The 11,410-nt window shown below is 44.0% G+C and overlaps 1 long non-coding RNA gene across 1 annotated transcript in view; it reads right to left on the reverse strand.

Annotated features, from left to right (window-relative positions):
• Positions 1-11,014, reverse strand: part of LOC147685223 (uncharacterized) — a 47,590-nt gene extending 36,576 nt beyond the window's left edge. The window contains exons 1-2 of the long non-coding RNA XR_015300417.1: positions 10,871-11,014; positions 1,619-1,718 (exon numbers count right to left, since the gene is read on the reverse strand). This is a non-coding gene — a long non-coding RNA (uncharacterized LOC147685223). The remainder of the gene's footprint in view (positions 1-1,618; positions 1,719-10,870) is intronic.
• Positions 11,015-11,410: the final 396 nt, after the last annotated feature.

The raw sequence follows: 11,410 nt of genomic DNA on the forward strand, positions 1-11,410 counted from the left end.
GTCTCCTTCTCAGCCTGTTCTCCAGGCAAATTCACGGTGCAACAGTGATGCTTCTCAAGGTACGTACCACAGGGGCTGTCTCCAAACTGGAGTACCTACAAGACATGGAAGTGTGAGGTTTCTGCGGCTGGGTGTTCACTGCATCTCTGAAGTAGCAATCAGGACTGGGAAAAATGTATGTCTGGTTTACAAATGTCTTCACCTAGCACAATAGAAAATGAAGTCTCACCCCAATCCCTACAGTCAACCAAATACCAGTGCGCAGGAAGAAACTGTCTACAGACCCTGGGTAACACATGTCTTGATGGAATTTCTAAAGGTAGCCTTTACTCCATCCCCCACACTTCAGTATTCAGATCTGCACTGCAAGTCAAAGAAATGCAGACAATACATGTCCTCTGTCTCAAGAAGTAGTCCTCCTCCTCCATCTTGTGTCAAGTCAAGACAGGGGCAAATTGGATCCCACTAGCTTCAATACTCAGGCTCACTCACACACAGAGCCACACAACTGCATATGTTGTATGCGCTTGCAAACCAGACACACTTGATGCCAAAAAAGGTTCTGGGCATACACATGATAGTGGAACTTTGAACAAAAAGGGTGTGTAGGCCACACTCTAGGTAACACAGATAATAGGGTCTGGCCACATTATCAGTTTCAATAAACAGAGCATGCTGCGGCCATCACTTTGTGTGTTCTGCCCAGGACAGGGACAGTATTCCACTTTTCGTTATAAGTGCACACTTTTGCACCCCTTAAAGTGACTGGTCCAGCACCTTTGATAGTCATATGTCTCTGTGCACACGCTTATATTTGTACGACACTAGAGCCAAAACGAAAGTCAGGTGCACATTCATTTAGGCACTCAGGTCAGTGGAACATGCCTGTATACCATGCTGGGGTGATTCCTATCAGAACAGCTGGGGAACAGGGTGTGTATGTAAAAATACAGATAGCATGGCTCCAGGCACACTCACAGTGTCTGCACATGTGACCCCCCCAGCTTCTATTCCGATGGGGGAGGGGCTCCGATGAACGTTGCAAGCCCCCTCAAAAGTCCCTCTTAAATGGTTTCCTAGGGAGTTACGGGGTATGCAAAATAATGGCAACTTATTGTTGGGGGACATATGGTACGTCAGCCCCCCCCCACACACACACCAATGCGACCTCATCATCCCTTTTATCTTCATATCTAGTACCTGTAACATGACCTTGCTTATCTTTGTGTCCACAGTTAGTGTGAATTCAGGAATACAGCATGGGCCTTGCAGCACTTTCTGCAGAGCTAACAGTCAGTAGGGTTTCTTGCACAGGTAGCATCAGAATCACATACTTTTCCCTATGCTGTGGTCCACGGATCGTATTTAAATGAATTTTCTGCTATTACCACACCCGTTTAGTCATCAGATGTGCACCTACTATTGCCAGTTGAGGTTGTCTTTTTAGTTCTTTATGGACAGGCACAATATGTCCATGATCAATTCTTGACTTTGAAACATCTCATTACAGTTATGCAGCAAGAGGCATTGAGTATGTACAGTTATTACTGGGGCAAACATGATGAATATGTAAACAGCAAGTGAAAGGATTTGAAATAATATTATTGCTGAGACTTACCAGCACATAGGTTCATCTTGCAGCACAAAAAATAACTAATTAATTCCGTTAATGAATCTTCGGGGTTGTCTTCCTGGTTTCCAGATGTCTGAGATGGTGGCTGTGAACAGAGTGAAACGTTAGAACCAAGTAATGATGATGCCACTCGTTTTCAGATTTATAATGATTTTTTCTAAACCGCACTAACGTGCAACAACAACACAGCAAGAGCAGCAGCAGTGCAAGCGCCCCTAATACAAGAAACTGCTGTGGGGAGTCTGGCGGGTGACAGCCGAAGCTGTGATTGGCTCCCTCACACTCAGGGAGCAGGTCAGTGCTTGATTGGTGCTTGTGGATGAAGCTGCACTTTTGGCGGCACACATTTTCTCAAAACAGACTTTGATCCAGAGTAAGAGAGAGACCAAAAGGGGTAAAGAAGCAGAATGAGACGGGCAAAAACAGTGACAAAGGGAGAAAGCAGAAACCTGCAAGAGTGAGATAAAGGCGCAGGGAGTGTCTGGTGGTGGATTGGAGATGCATGAGATGGAATTAAAACTGTGCGACCTAGGTATTCAGCACCCTTGGTGTTTGCTATTGCAAACCACTGGCACAACTTGGAGCCCTTGCACTTATTCTTTTACAAATCAAGCACTGGAGCAGGTATAATACAAATCACTGCAGTTCGTGATTCCTCATTCAGAGAAATTGCGCAGGATGTACCTCTACAACACATATATAGAAGAGCCGCAGGGTAGGCAGCAGCAGCAGTACACACTTGCTCACACAGACATAATAGATAGGGCATGTGCAGGAGTTGTGCATGCATCACCTACAACTTAAAGAGCAAAGGCACTAGAAGTACACATGTCTTCACACATACACAAGACCTACACTGTGGCTAAAGCAGAGGGATGTCTTAGGTACGCTGAATTGGGGAAGGTCTCCAACCTCCTCTCATTGACAAACAACATTTAGAACACATGTAGAATAATTTCACCCTTTCGCCATATGCTGCACGGATTTCAGATGAGCTTACCCATAAAGCTTTAACCCCTCCCATGCTTGTGACGGAACAGTTCCATCATGGCCCTCTCGCCGCGCCTGCGCGGCGCAAATTCCGCGCCTGCGCTAACGTTCTGAAGCGCGGGCGGGGCCGTGACGGAACCGTTGCGTCACAAGCACTGCTCACCCGCGTGCCGTGATGGAGCGATTCCGTCACGAGCACGGGACCGCCGCGTGGCCCCCCCACCCCCTTAGCACTGCGGCAGAATAGCCACCGTTGTGAAGGGGTTAAAGAGTGGGGGCCGGATTTATTCATTTTTCCCATAGGGCAGCATTGCAGGACTTCCTGCTGCGCTGCTCTACGGCAAAATAAAAGTGCAGGAATGTGCTTATCTATCAGATATGCAGCATTCCTGTTCTTTTCTCCTGCGCTGGCGCACAATGGGCAGCCGTGCTCCAACACAGGCACCTTTGCACCTTGGTGCAAATGTCCCTGCGTTGCAGGGATGATTGTTTTTGTGCAGGAAAGCTTCCCTTCATGCACAAACAAAATCACAACAGACTTTTTACTCTTCCTATGTGTGCTGCAGAATGCTGCACACATAGAAAAAGAAGAAATTAGGAGAAATAAAGATATTTCTCTTTGTTGTGCCTTTCTTAGAGGTGTACGTTTTTGGCAATGCTTCAGAGTTATGATTTCTCGTAAATCTGGGGCAGTGTCAAAAAGCCATGGATGTTGCTGGGAATGGCCCCAGCAACACCCATTGCTCGCCCCTTTAAAGCAGAAACCTGCATTAAAGGTAGCAATATTTACAAGGCAGCAATATGCCAAAAAATGTGGCTTAGTGCTGCCTGGTAAATTTGGAGCAGGCTCCTGTGCCAACGGAGCATCACAAAAAGTGACGCACAGGCGGCACAAGGGGCTTATAAATAAGCCTCAGTGAATGCAGAATTATTTATGCTTTTGAGTGTGAGTTGTAATTTAATTAGTTTGTGTTTTAGGTGTTGTTATTTTTGGTATAATCATTCTGAGGTTCTAAATATAGCATTTATCTGCAAGGTATAGTTTAAATGGCACTTGTGCAAATTATGGGTTGCATACCCAACCACCACTTGTGCATTTCAGTGGTGCTTCTGTGTAATTCACTCCTATAATTGCACTTTAACTGTGGCTATTTGAGTGAACTTCTAATGTTGTTTTTCTTAAACATGTCACTAGTCATATAGCATATATTAGGTACTATTTAAAGTCTCTGGTTATATAGCATACATTTTTAACTATCTGGATTGCAGCCATGAAAACAGTGAGGCTGTTACAGATCGGGGATCGTGGGGGGTTGTGTGAAGAAAAAAAATACAATTACCTCTTTGCGGCCCCATCTCTTCTCCATCATCTCTCCTCCCCTTCTCTTCCCGACGAGTCCCAGAACGGAAGCAGGAAGCACACAGGCTCCTCTAAGCCAATCACAACGCTGCTGTCTCCAGCATGACAGCTGCGTTGTGTTTGGTGTGAGCGCCGTGGTTCAGCACTCAGACAGGGACTTGGAACCTGTGCATGTTCTCCACCTAACCTGTCCAATACAGCCTGGTGGAGAACATGCTAAGTGCACATGACAGTTTGGCCGGCCGAAGACTGCTGGCCAAACCCTCATGCACACTTAGAAAGTACCCCAACCACTCCTTTCCCTGCTCTATGAGCAGCTCAACTCAGCCCCGTCCTGCAAAACTGTCTAAGCAGGGAAAATTTGAATGATAATACCATCGTGTTTTATCAATTTATCTTTCCTTTTTTGCAATGCAGAAAAGCAGTTGGGCCACGCGCCTTCGCCTTAGTGGAGGGTCTTCCACTGCATGAAAATATAAAAGGTATTTCACTATTGACTATTGACACATCTTTACACATACACAAAACATACAACATGGCTAAAGTACAGGGATGTCTTATGTACACTGATTGGGGAGGGTCTCCAACCTCCTCTCATTAACAAGGAACATTTAAAACACATGTAGGAGCATTTCACCCTTTCTCCATATGCTGCTCAGATTTCAGATGAGATTAACCATAACACTCTTTAGGACGGTGAATGCAGAATTGTTTACTGCTTTGAGTATGAGTTGTGATTTAATTACTTTGTGCTTTTAAGTATTGTCAAATCTTGGTATCATCTGTGTGAGGTGATAAATATAGCATTTGTGTGTAAGGTATGGGTTTGAATGGCTGTTGTGCATATTATGGCTTGCATACTAACCATCACTTGTGCATTTCAGTGGTGTTTCTGTTTAATTCACACCGATAATTGCACTTTACCTTTGGCTTTTTAAGTTAACTTCTTAAGTTTTTTTTAAAGGTGTTGGCTACATAGCATACATTAGGTACTTTCTGGATGGCGGCCATGATAATATCAAAGACATTTATACTATTTATCTAGCCACTATTAAAAGGCATTTGACAAAGGGTCATTCAAATAGTAAGAAAGCGTAACTATTTATACAGCCGCTAGTTAAATAGCTGATAATATGTCAGAATTGGCTTGTGGTTGTGCAAGGAACAAAGCAACTTCACTATCTAGCGGGTTTGGGGCTGAATAAAACATATTATGCACTGTTTAGCCTATGGCTATGCAAACAGCAAAGAAACCTCAGTCTGTAACTGGCTAAAAAGTAGAGATAATGCATTGTTTGACCGCCAGCCCTGTAGATAGGAAGCAACTTCACTATTTACCAGGCCTCTTGCTAAATCGCAGACATTAGATACTAGTTGGATGTCGGCCTTGCAAATAGCACAGAAGCTTTACTATGTATCTGCCTGCTGGGAAAAAAGAAGACTTTGTACTCTTTGGCCCTTGGCCATCTAATAGTAGAGATTGTGCACTGTTTGGTTAGCTGCCATGCAGATTAAAAAGAAATGGCATGCAAATAGCAATGAAACTTTACTATTTGCCTGGCTACTGACTAAAAAGCAGATATGCTTTCTTTGGCCACAGGACAGGCAAATAGTAAAGTTTCTTTGCTGTTTTCATGGCCGCAATTCAAATAGTACCTAAAGACTGCTATTTAGCCAGCAGTTGGGTGAATAGTGAAGTTTCTTTGAATTTGTAGTTGAATAGCAGAAAATATATATGATTTGGCCAGCTGCTGTGCAAATAGAAAAGAAACTTCAGCATTTACTTGTCTGCTGGCTACTAGTACAGATTATGCACTGTTTGGCCAAATGTCATGCAAGGAGCAAGCAAACCACTACTTATCCACCTGCTGCCTAAATACATGTGTTAGAAATGTGATCACTGATTGACTGGGGTGTGAGCCCTGGTTATGCAGCAACCACAATCCTAGTCTGCGTAAGGCACAGGCATTCCCCAAATTAACCTGTGCTGAACCCCCTGGTAGCTTGGCACAGAGCAGTCAGGCTTAATTTAGGGGCAATATGTAAAGTATTTGTGGAACATTTCAAAGAGTAAAACAGTGAAAACCCCCCACAAAAGATCCCACGCCAGGTTAGAACAATAGAGCAACACGTAAATACATAAAACAAGACCAAAATAACAAAAAACAATTAGTGGAACTGAAGTTATGAATTTTTAAAGAATAAACAATAAAATAGCACCTAAAAGCATAAAGCATGATGGATCACAGGTTGGATACAGTCCCAGATTAGTCCTGCTGAAGATTTACCATCTCATTGCCAAGATGTTTTGTGCCAAGAGCAGGATAAGCATCGCAGGCTGGTGCTTTGCCTTGGCGGTCCATGTGGGCAATCAAATCTTACTGTGTGAAGAGACAAACTTGTAGTGGCTCGTATTGATTTTCCATGCAAGCAACCTTGTTCCGGTGCAAAGTAAGTGAGACTGGGCTCGGCTCCTCCCTCTCATCTGGCCAGTTATGACCCATGCAGTCACACCTAAGCTCTCATTGTGTGTGGCTGTCTAGTAAGAATACACAAAGCCCACCTGCTAACTACCCCCAGTCATGTGACCAGGGATAGGCTGCAGTCACCAAAAGGCTAAAAGAAGGAAATGCCAACTTTCTAAATTGGCATTTTCATAATTGCAATTTAAAATCCGACTTTACTATCAGTTAGGATTTTTAATTGTGATTCCAGAGGTACCAAACTTGTAGGGGCTATCTCTTCACATTTGGAAATTACAATTATAAATTGTAATAAAGTAACTCCAATATTATCCTATGAGTGAGATAGGCCTTGGTGTGGTGGAAAACAATTTAAAGAGTTTTTCACTACAGGATATGTAAAATTTAAAAGTACATGTCCTACTTAATATATGTACTGCATCGTGCCCTTGGGGTTGTCTAGGGTGTACTTTAGGGGTGCCTTATATATATTAAAAAGGTATGTTTGGGTCTGGCAAAATGTTTTTTGCCAGGTTGAAATGACAGGTTATAATTGCACGCACTGTCTCCGCAATGGCAGGCCTGAGACAGATTTAAAGGGCTGCTTAAGTGGGTGGCACTATCAGTGCTGAAGGTCCACTGGTAGCATTTAATTTACAGGACCTGGGAACATGAAGTGCACTTTACTAGAGACTTATAAGGTAATTAAATATGCTAATTGGATATAAGCCAATGTTAACATAAGGAGATGATGGACGGAGCACTGAAACTTTTCAGACACTCACCCCCATCACAGATCTGGGTTGAAACCATCATTGTTCTTTAGCTCACTTCGTCACCTGAGTTCAGACCAAACTATATGCAAATCAATCTTGACCCTGTGCCTCATGGGAACAGTCAAGCCCAAACTGCCAAGCCAGGTCTTCCCTGACTGGAAACAAGCATCCGGGGACTGGTTTCAGGGTACCACCCCTCATCAGCCAGGCTAGCTTGAATCAAGTGGCAAAGTGAGACAGGGACCCACACCTGAACTTACCCTGCCAATTTAGGACAAACAAAGAAAACACAATGAGAAGATGGACGGAGCGCTGAAACTTTTCAGACACTGAAACTTTTCGGATACTCTCCTCCAGTCATATATCAGGGTTGAATCCGTCATCGTTCTTCAGCTCACTTTGCCACCTCAGTCCAGTCTCCCTACACTCTCCCTATTCTTCCTTCCAGTATCTTCACTCTCCCAGTCTCAGTCCCTTCTATCTCCAAATTCTGTCCGTTCTCTCTTCCGGCCTGCCCCCTCTCCCTTAGCTTACCCTCTCCCACCTCAGCTTGTACCCACTTCCCCTAGTCTTTCCACTCTCTTTTCCAGTCTGTATTCTCTTCTCTAGTATCTTGTCTACTACTCCCAGTCTCTACACTGTGCTTGACAGTCTCTCAGTAAACAATCTATGCTCATCCAGACTAACCCCTCTTTCCTATTTGCTTCACCCTTCACCATCTTTCAGCTCTCGATTCCAGTCTGTTCTTTCTCCTCCATTCTGCCTGGTTTCAATTATAGTCTCTCCCCCAGCTTTGCCTGACCTGCCTCAGCTAATCGGATCTACCCAAAGCATCTTTGCTACCAACTGTCTACTCTAACTCAGCTTATCTAGTCTCCACACCTTTCTCTCTGATTTTACCATCCACATGATATCCTCTATATTATCTGCTCTCCGTTCCTTTCCCCTCGATCTCCTCAGTGTGTACTCTCTCTCCAATTCTTGTCCCTTTCACCATTCTACCCTTTCTGACTTCACATTGCCCACATTTTCCCTGTTGTCTTATCTTTCTTCCTGTTTATCTTCTCACTTTTAGTCTCTCCACTGTCCTCGCCAGTTTCTCTGCTCTCCCATTGTCTCTGGTCTCCCCCAAATTGACCCTTCTGTATTTAATTCTCTCTACTCCCTCCCATATCTCACCTCTCCCCCTCAGTCTGCCCTCTTTTTCCCCAAGCCTGTCCCCCTTTGACTCCCAAGCTCTCTGCTCGCCTTGTCAGTCTCTCAGTTCCCTCCCTATCTTATTACTATTCACCCCAGTCTGTCTTTTCTCCTCCCTAGCCTCAGCTCTTTCTCCTTCCTGTCTGGTCTGTATTTTGATTTCTTTACTCTACCTGCCTATCCTGTCCTGTATATATATTCTGCTCACTATTCCGGGTTGCTTTGCCAGAAATCACAGCACTCAGGAGGGTGAATCATCAGTCCACGAGTTTATTATCGAGAACCACACAAACACGTTTCGGCGTACTGCCTTCGTCAGTGTATATATAATACTTTCTTCCGTTTATCTTCTGATTCAAATAGGTTTCTTCAGATACGTCCACAGACCCAAGATAAATCCAATTGTTTTATTCTTCTTTAGTCTTCTTTAGTACATTTAGGGTTCTCCAAAACAAAGTGGTCTACAAGTGGCGTGCTGTTGATGCTGCTGCGGTGTTGGGGGTAAAAACCATGAACCCCCTAGTAATTGTTTCACAAATTGAGACAACGATGCACTCCTGGGGGCTCCAATTAGCAATATCCTTTTATTTAAGAGACAGCATTTCACACCACAACGCGTTTCGACGTCCAACTTTTTCAAGCGGTGCCAAACTTATGTTGCTCTAATTAACAAGCCTTAAATAAAATGAAGGGCATTCTGGAATTGTAGTGCCTTTGCTTAAAATTCCTGGAAGCCCTTAAGTGAGTACCTGTACAGTGTTATTTCATATGCAGACATCCCATTTACCTCATTTTTCTGTGTGGCAGATTTCAAAAGTAATAATAATAATATAAATATAAATTCACTGATAAAAACAAAAGTTACTTGGGCTTTATAGTAAGGCTCATGTTTCACTCGTACAAAGTCAACAAAAAGGGGGATAATCGGGGCTTGATAAAGGTCCATCCGTACTAGCCCTGGATCATGCTAGAGGACAAGAGTGATACGGTGTTCCTGGGTGGCAGATACACCACCTGGTGTGTACTCAAGGTAATAGGGAGGTGGGGAATACCTCCTTTCGGAACTAGGACCAGCACACACCCAGCAAGATAGGTGTCATAATGCTTCATCATATGGGTCTGCTCCTCGTCGAGCCGGCGCTGCAATGCTTGGCGGGCACCCATAAAGGGGCTCTTTATCGAAGATCTTTTGTTCCTTGCTGTGTAGGTGCAGTGGGTGTGAGAGGCCTGGAAAGATGTAGATGTGATGGCATACACCTAAATACAGCCAGGACTATTGGTTTTGTCAGGAGTTGTCTCTGTGAGCTCTGCAGAGAAGCCAAGGTTTGGATGACCATGTATTCTGAGCAACTTTTTGACCCTCTGACAGGCACTGTGAGAAACACTCACTGCCTTCAGCCTCAGCTTTAGAGCTTTCAACCATGGCTGTGATAAACACCTGGAACTGATCCACTTCAATGCATGCACTATACAATATATATGCTGCATGAAAAAAACACCCAAAAACATAACATCCTTGGCAGGGCTTTAAGTGAGCTGGGTCCTGTCGGTGCTCAGCACCAGCAGTTCTACAAATCCGGTGCTGAAACGGGTAAATGTAAATGTAAATGTCCCTATGGGGTTCTGCATTATTGCCCTCACCCACAGGGTGAAATAAAAGTCCGAATTCTGAATAAGTTCTACCCTTCACAGGCTTTGAAGAAACTTCAAAGAGACTCGTTTTAATTCTTTCACAGTCTCATCATTTCAGAACTATAGTTGTTCAATATTCTATACAACAAAGCCATAGTTGTTGCTTATTTAGCTTATGCAACTAAGAACCAGTGGCACAGCCAATAGCCCTGCCTGGCATGTTGTAGGTGTAATGTTACTTGTATTTTATATCTGGATGTCATGCAATGACAGAAGCAGCAAAATGCCAGTCACGCAGCACTCTATGATAAGCATGTAAGCACTGGTTTTTGGCTTACATGAATTGAAGCCACGCCCTTAATTACATCGGCTACACCCCTCTGGGAGACTCCCTCACGTTTTTTCATCCCACTAGAAGCCCTTATCCTGAGAATAGCCAACACTCAAGTGGAGTGCAAGATTCAGCAAAACATGTGAAATACAAACGGAAACTAAATCATAACATGGATTACTTGAAAATAATTGCATCAATTGTCCATGACTATCAGTATAGTTAAGGACACGAATATGCGGCCCTATAGTGACCCATTTCAATGTCCATTCCAAAATGCTACTGTAGCTGATACCCGGAGGGACCCGGCCCACTTAAAGCTCTACCTCCTGTCATGCAATGCAACTGACAGGGAGTAGCGCTGCTTCTAAATCTGGGCCACCTTGTCTCAAGTTAGCGCTGCCGGGCTCATATGTGGCATAGGTCCGCTAGTCTCAAGGTGTTCTGCTTTAAATACATATTAAAACAATCTTGTCATGCAGTACTCACAGGGCTGTCAACAATACCGGCGTCTTGTTTTTTGTTTCTGATTTGTTCCCGCTCGTGGTCCTCATTGGCTGATGAAATTGCACTTTCGTGGACTTTCCTTGGAGGATTTACACGCGCAGCTGTGCTGATCACTGTAATCACACAGAGAAGTAACGCGGCAGCCAGCAAGCGAGCCATATCCGTCACTTGCTCGATTGGGAGCTCGAATGAGCACCCTGCGAGGAACCGACTCTGTTTCACCAGGACCTCGCTTCCTTTACTTAACTTTATACGAGGCTTTCGGAGCTACGCCTTTTAATTGTGAAATCCTCCGTCTCCACCTCCAGTGAATACCTGCTTCTCCCTGAAACTTTCCAAGAATCTCAGAATAATTGACCTTTCTAGGTGTGTCAACAGAGGCCGAGGTCTTTCACTGTCGCTTAATGAAACCACTGAGGTGTGATTAATACTTTAGTATTTCTAGTTTGGTGATTTTGTTCGGCAGATCAACAAACAATACAACTAAGATACAAAAAAACTCAGATTTTTCTGACAGGTGAA

This window comes from Lissotriton vulgaris, chromosome 10, assembly GCF_964263255.1.
Source record: "Lissotriton vulgaris chromosome 10, aLisVul1.2, whole genome shotgun sequence".
NCBI classification, from domain to species: Eukaryota; Metazoa; Chordata; class Amphibia; order Caudata; family Salamandridae; genus Lissotriton; species Lissotriton vulgaris.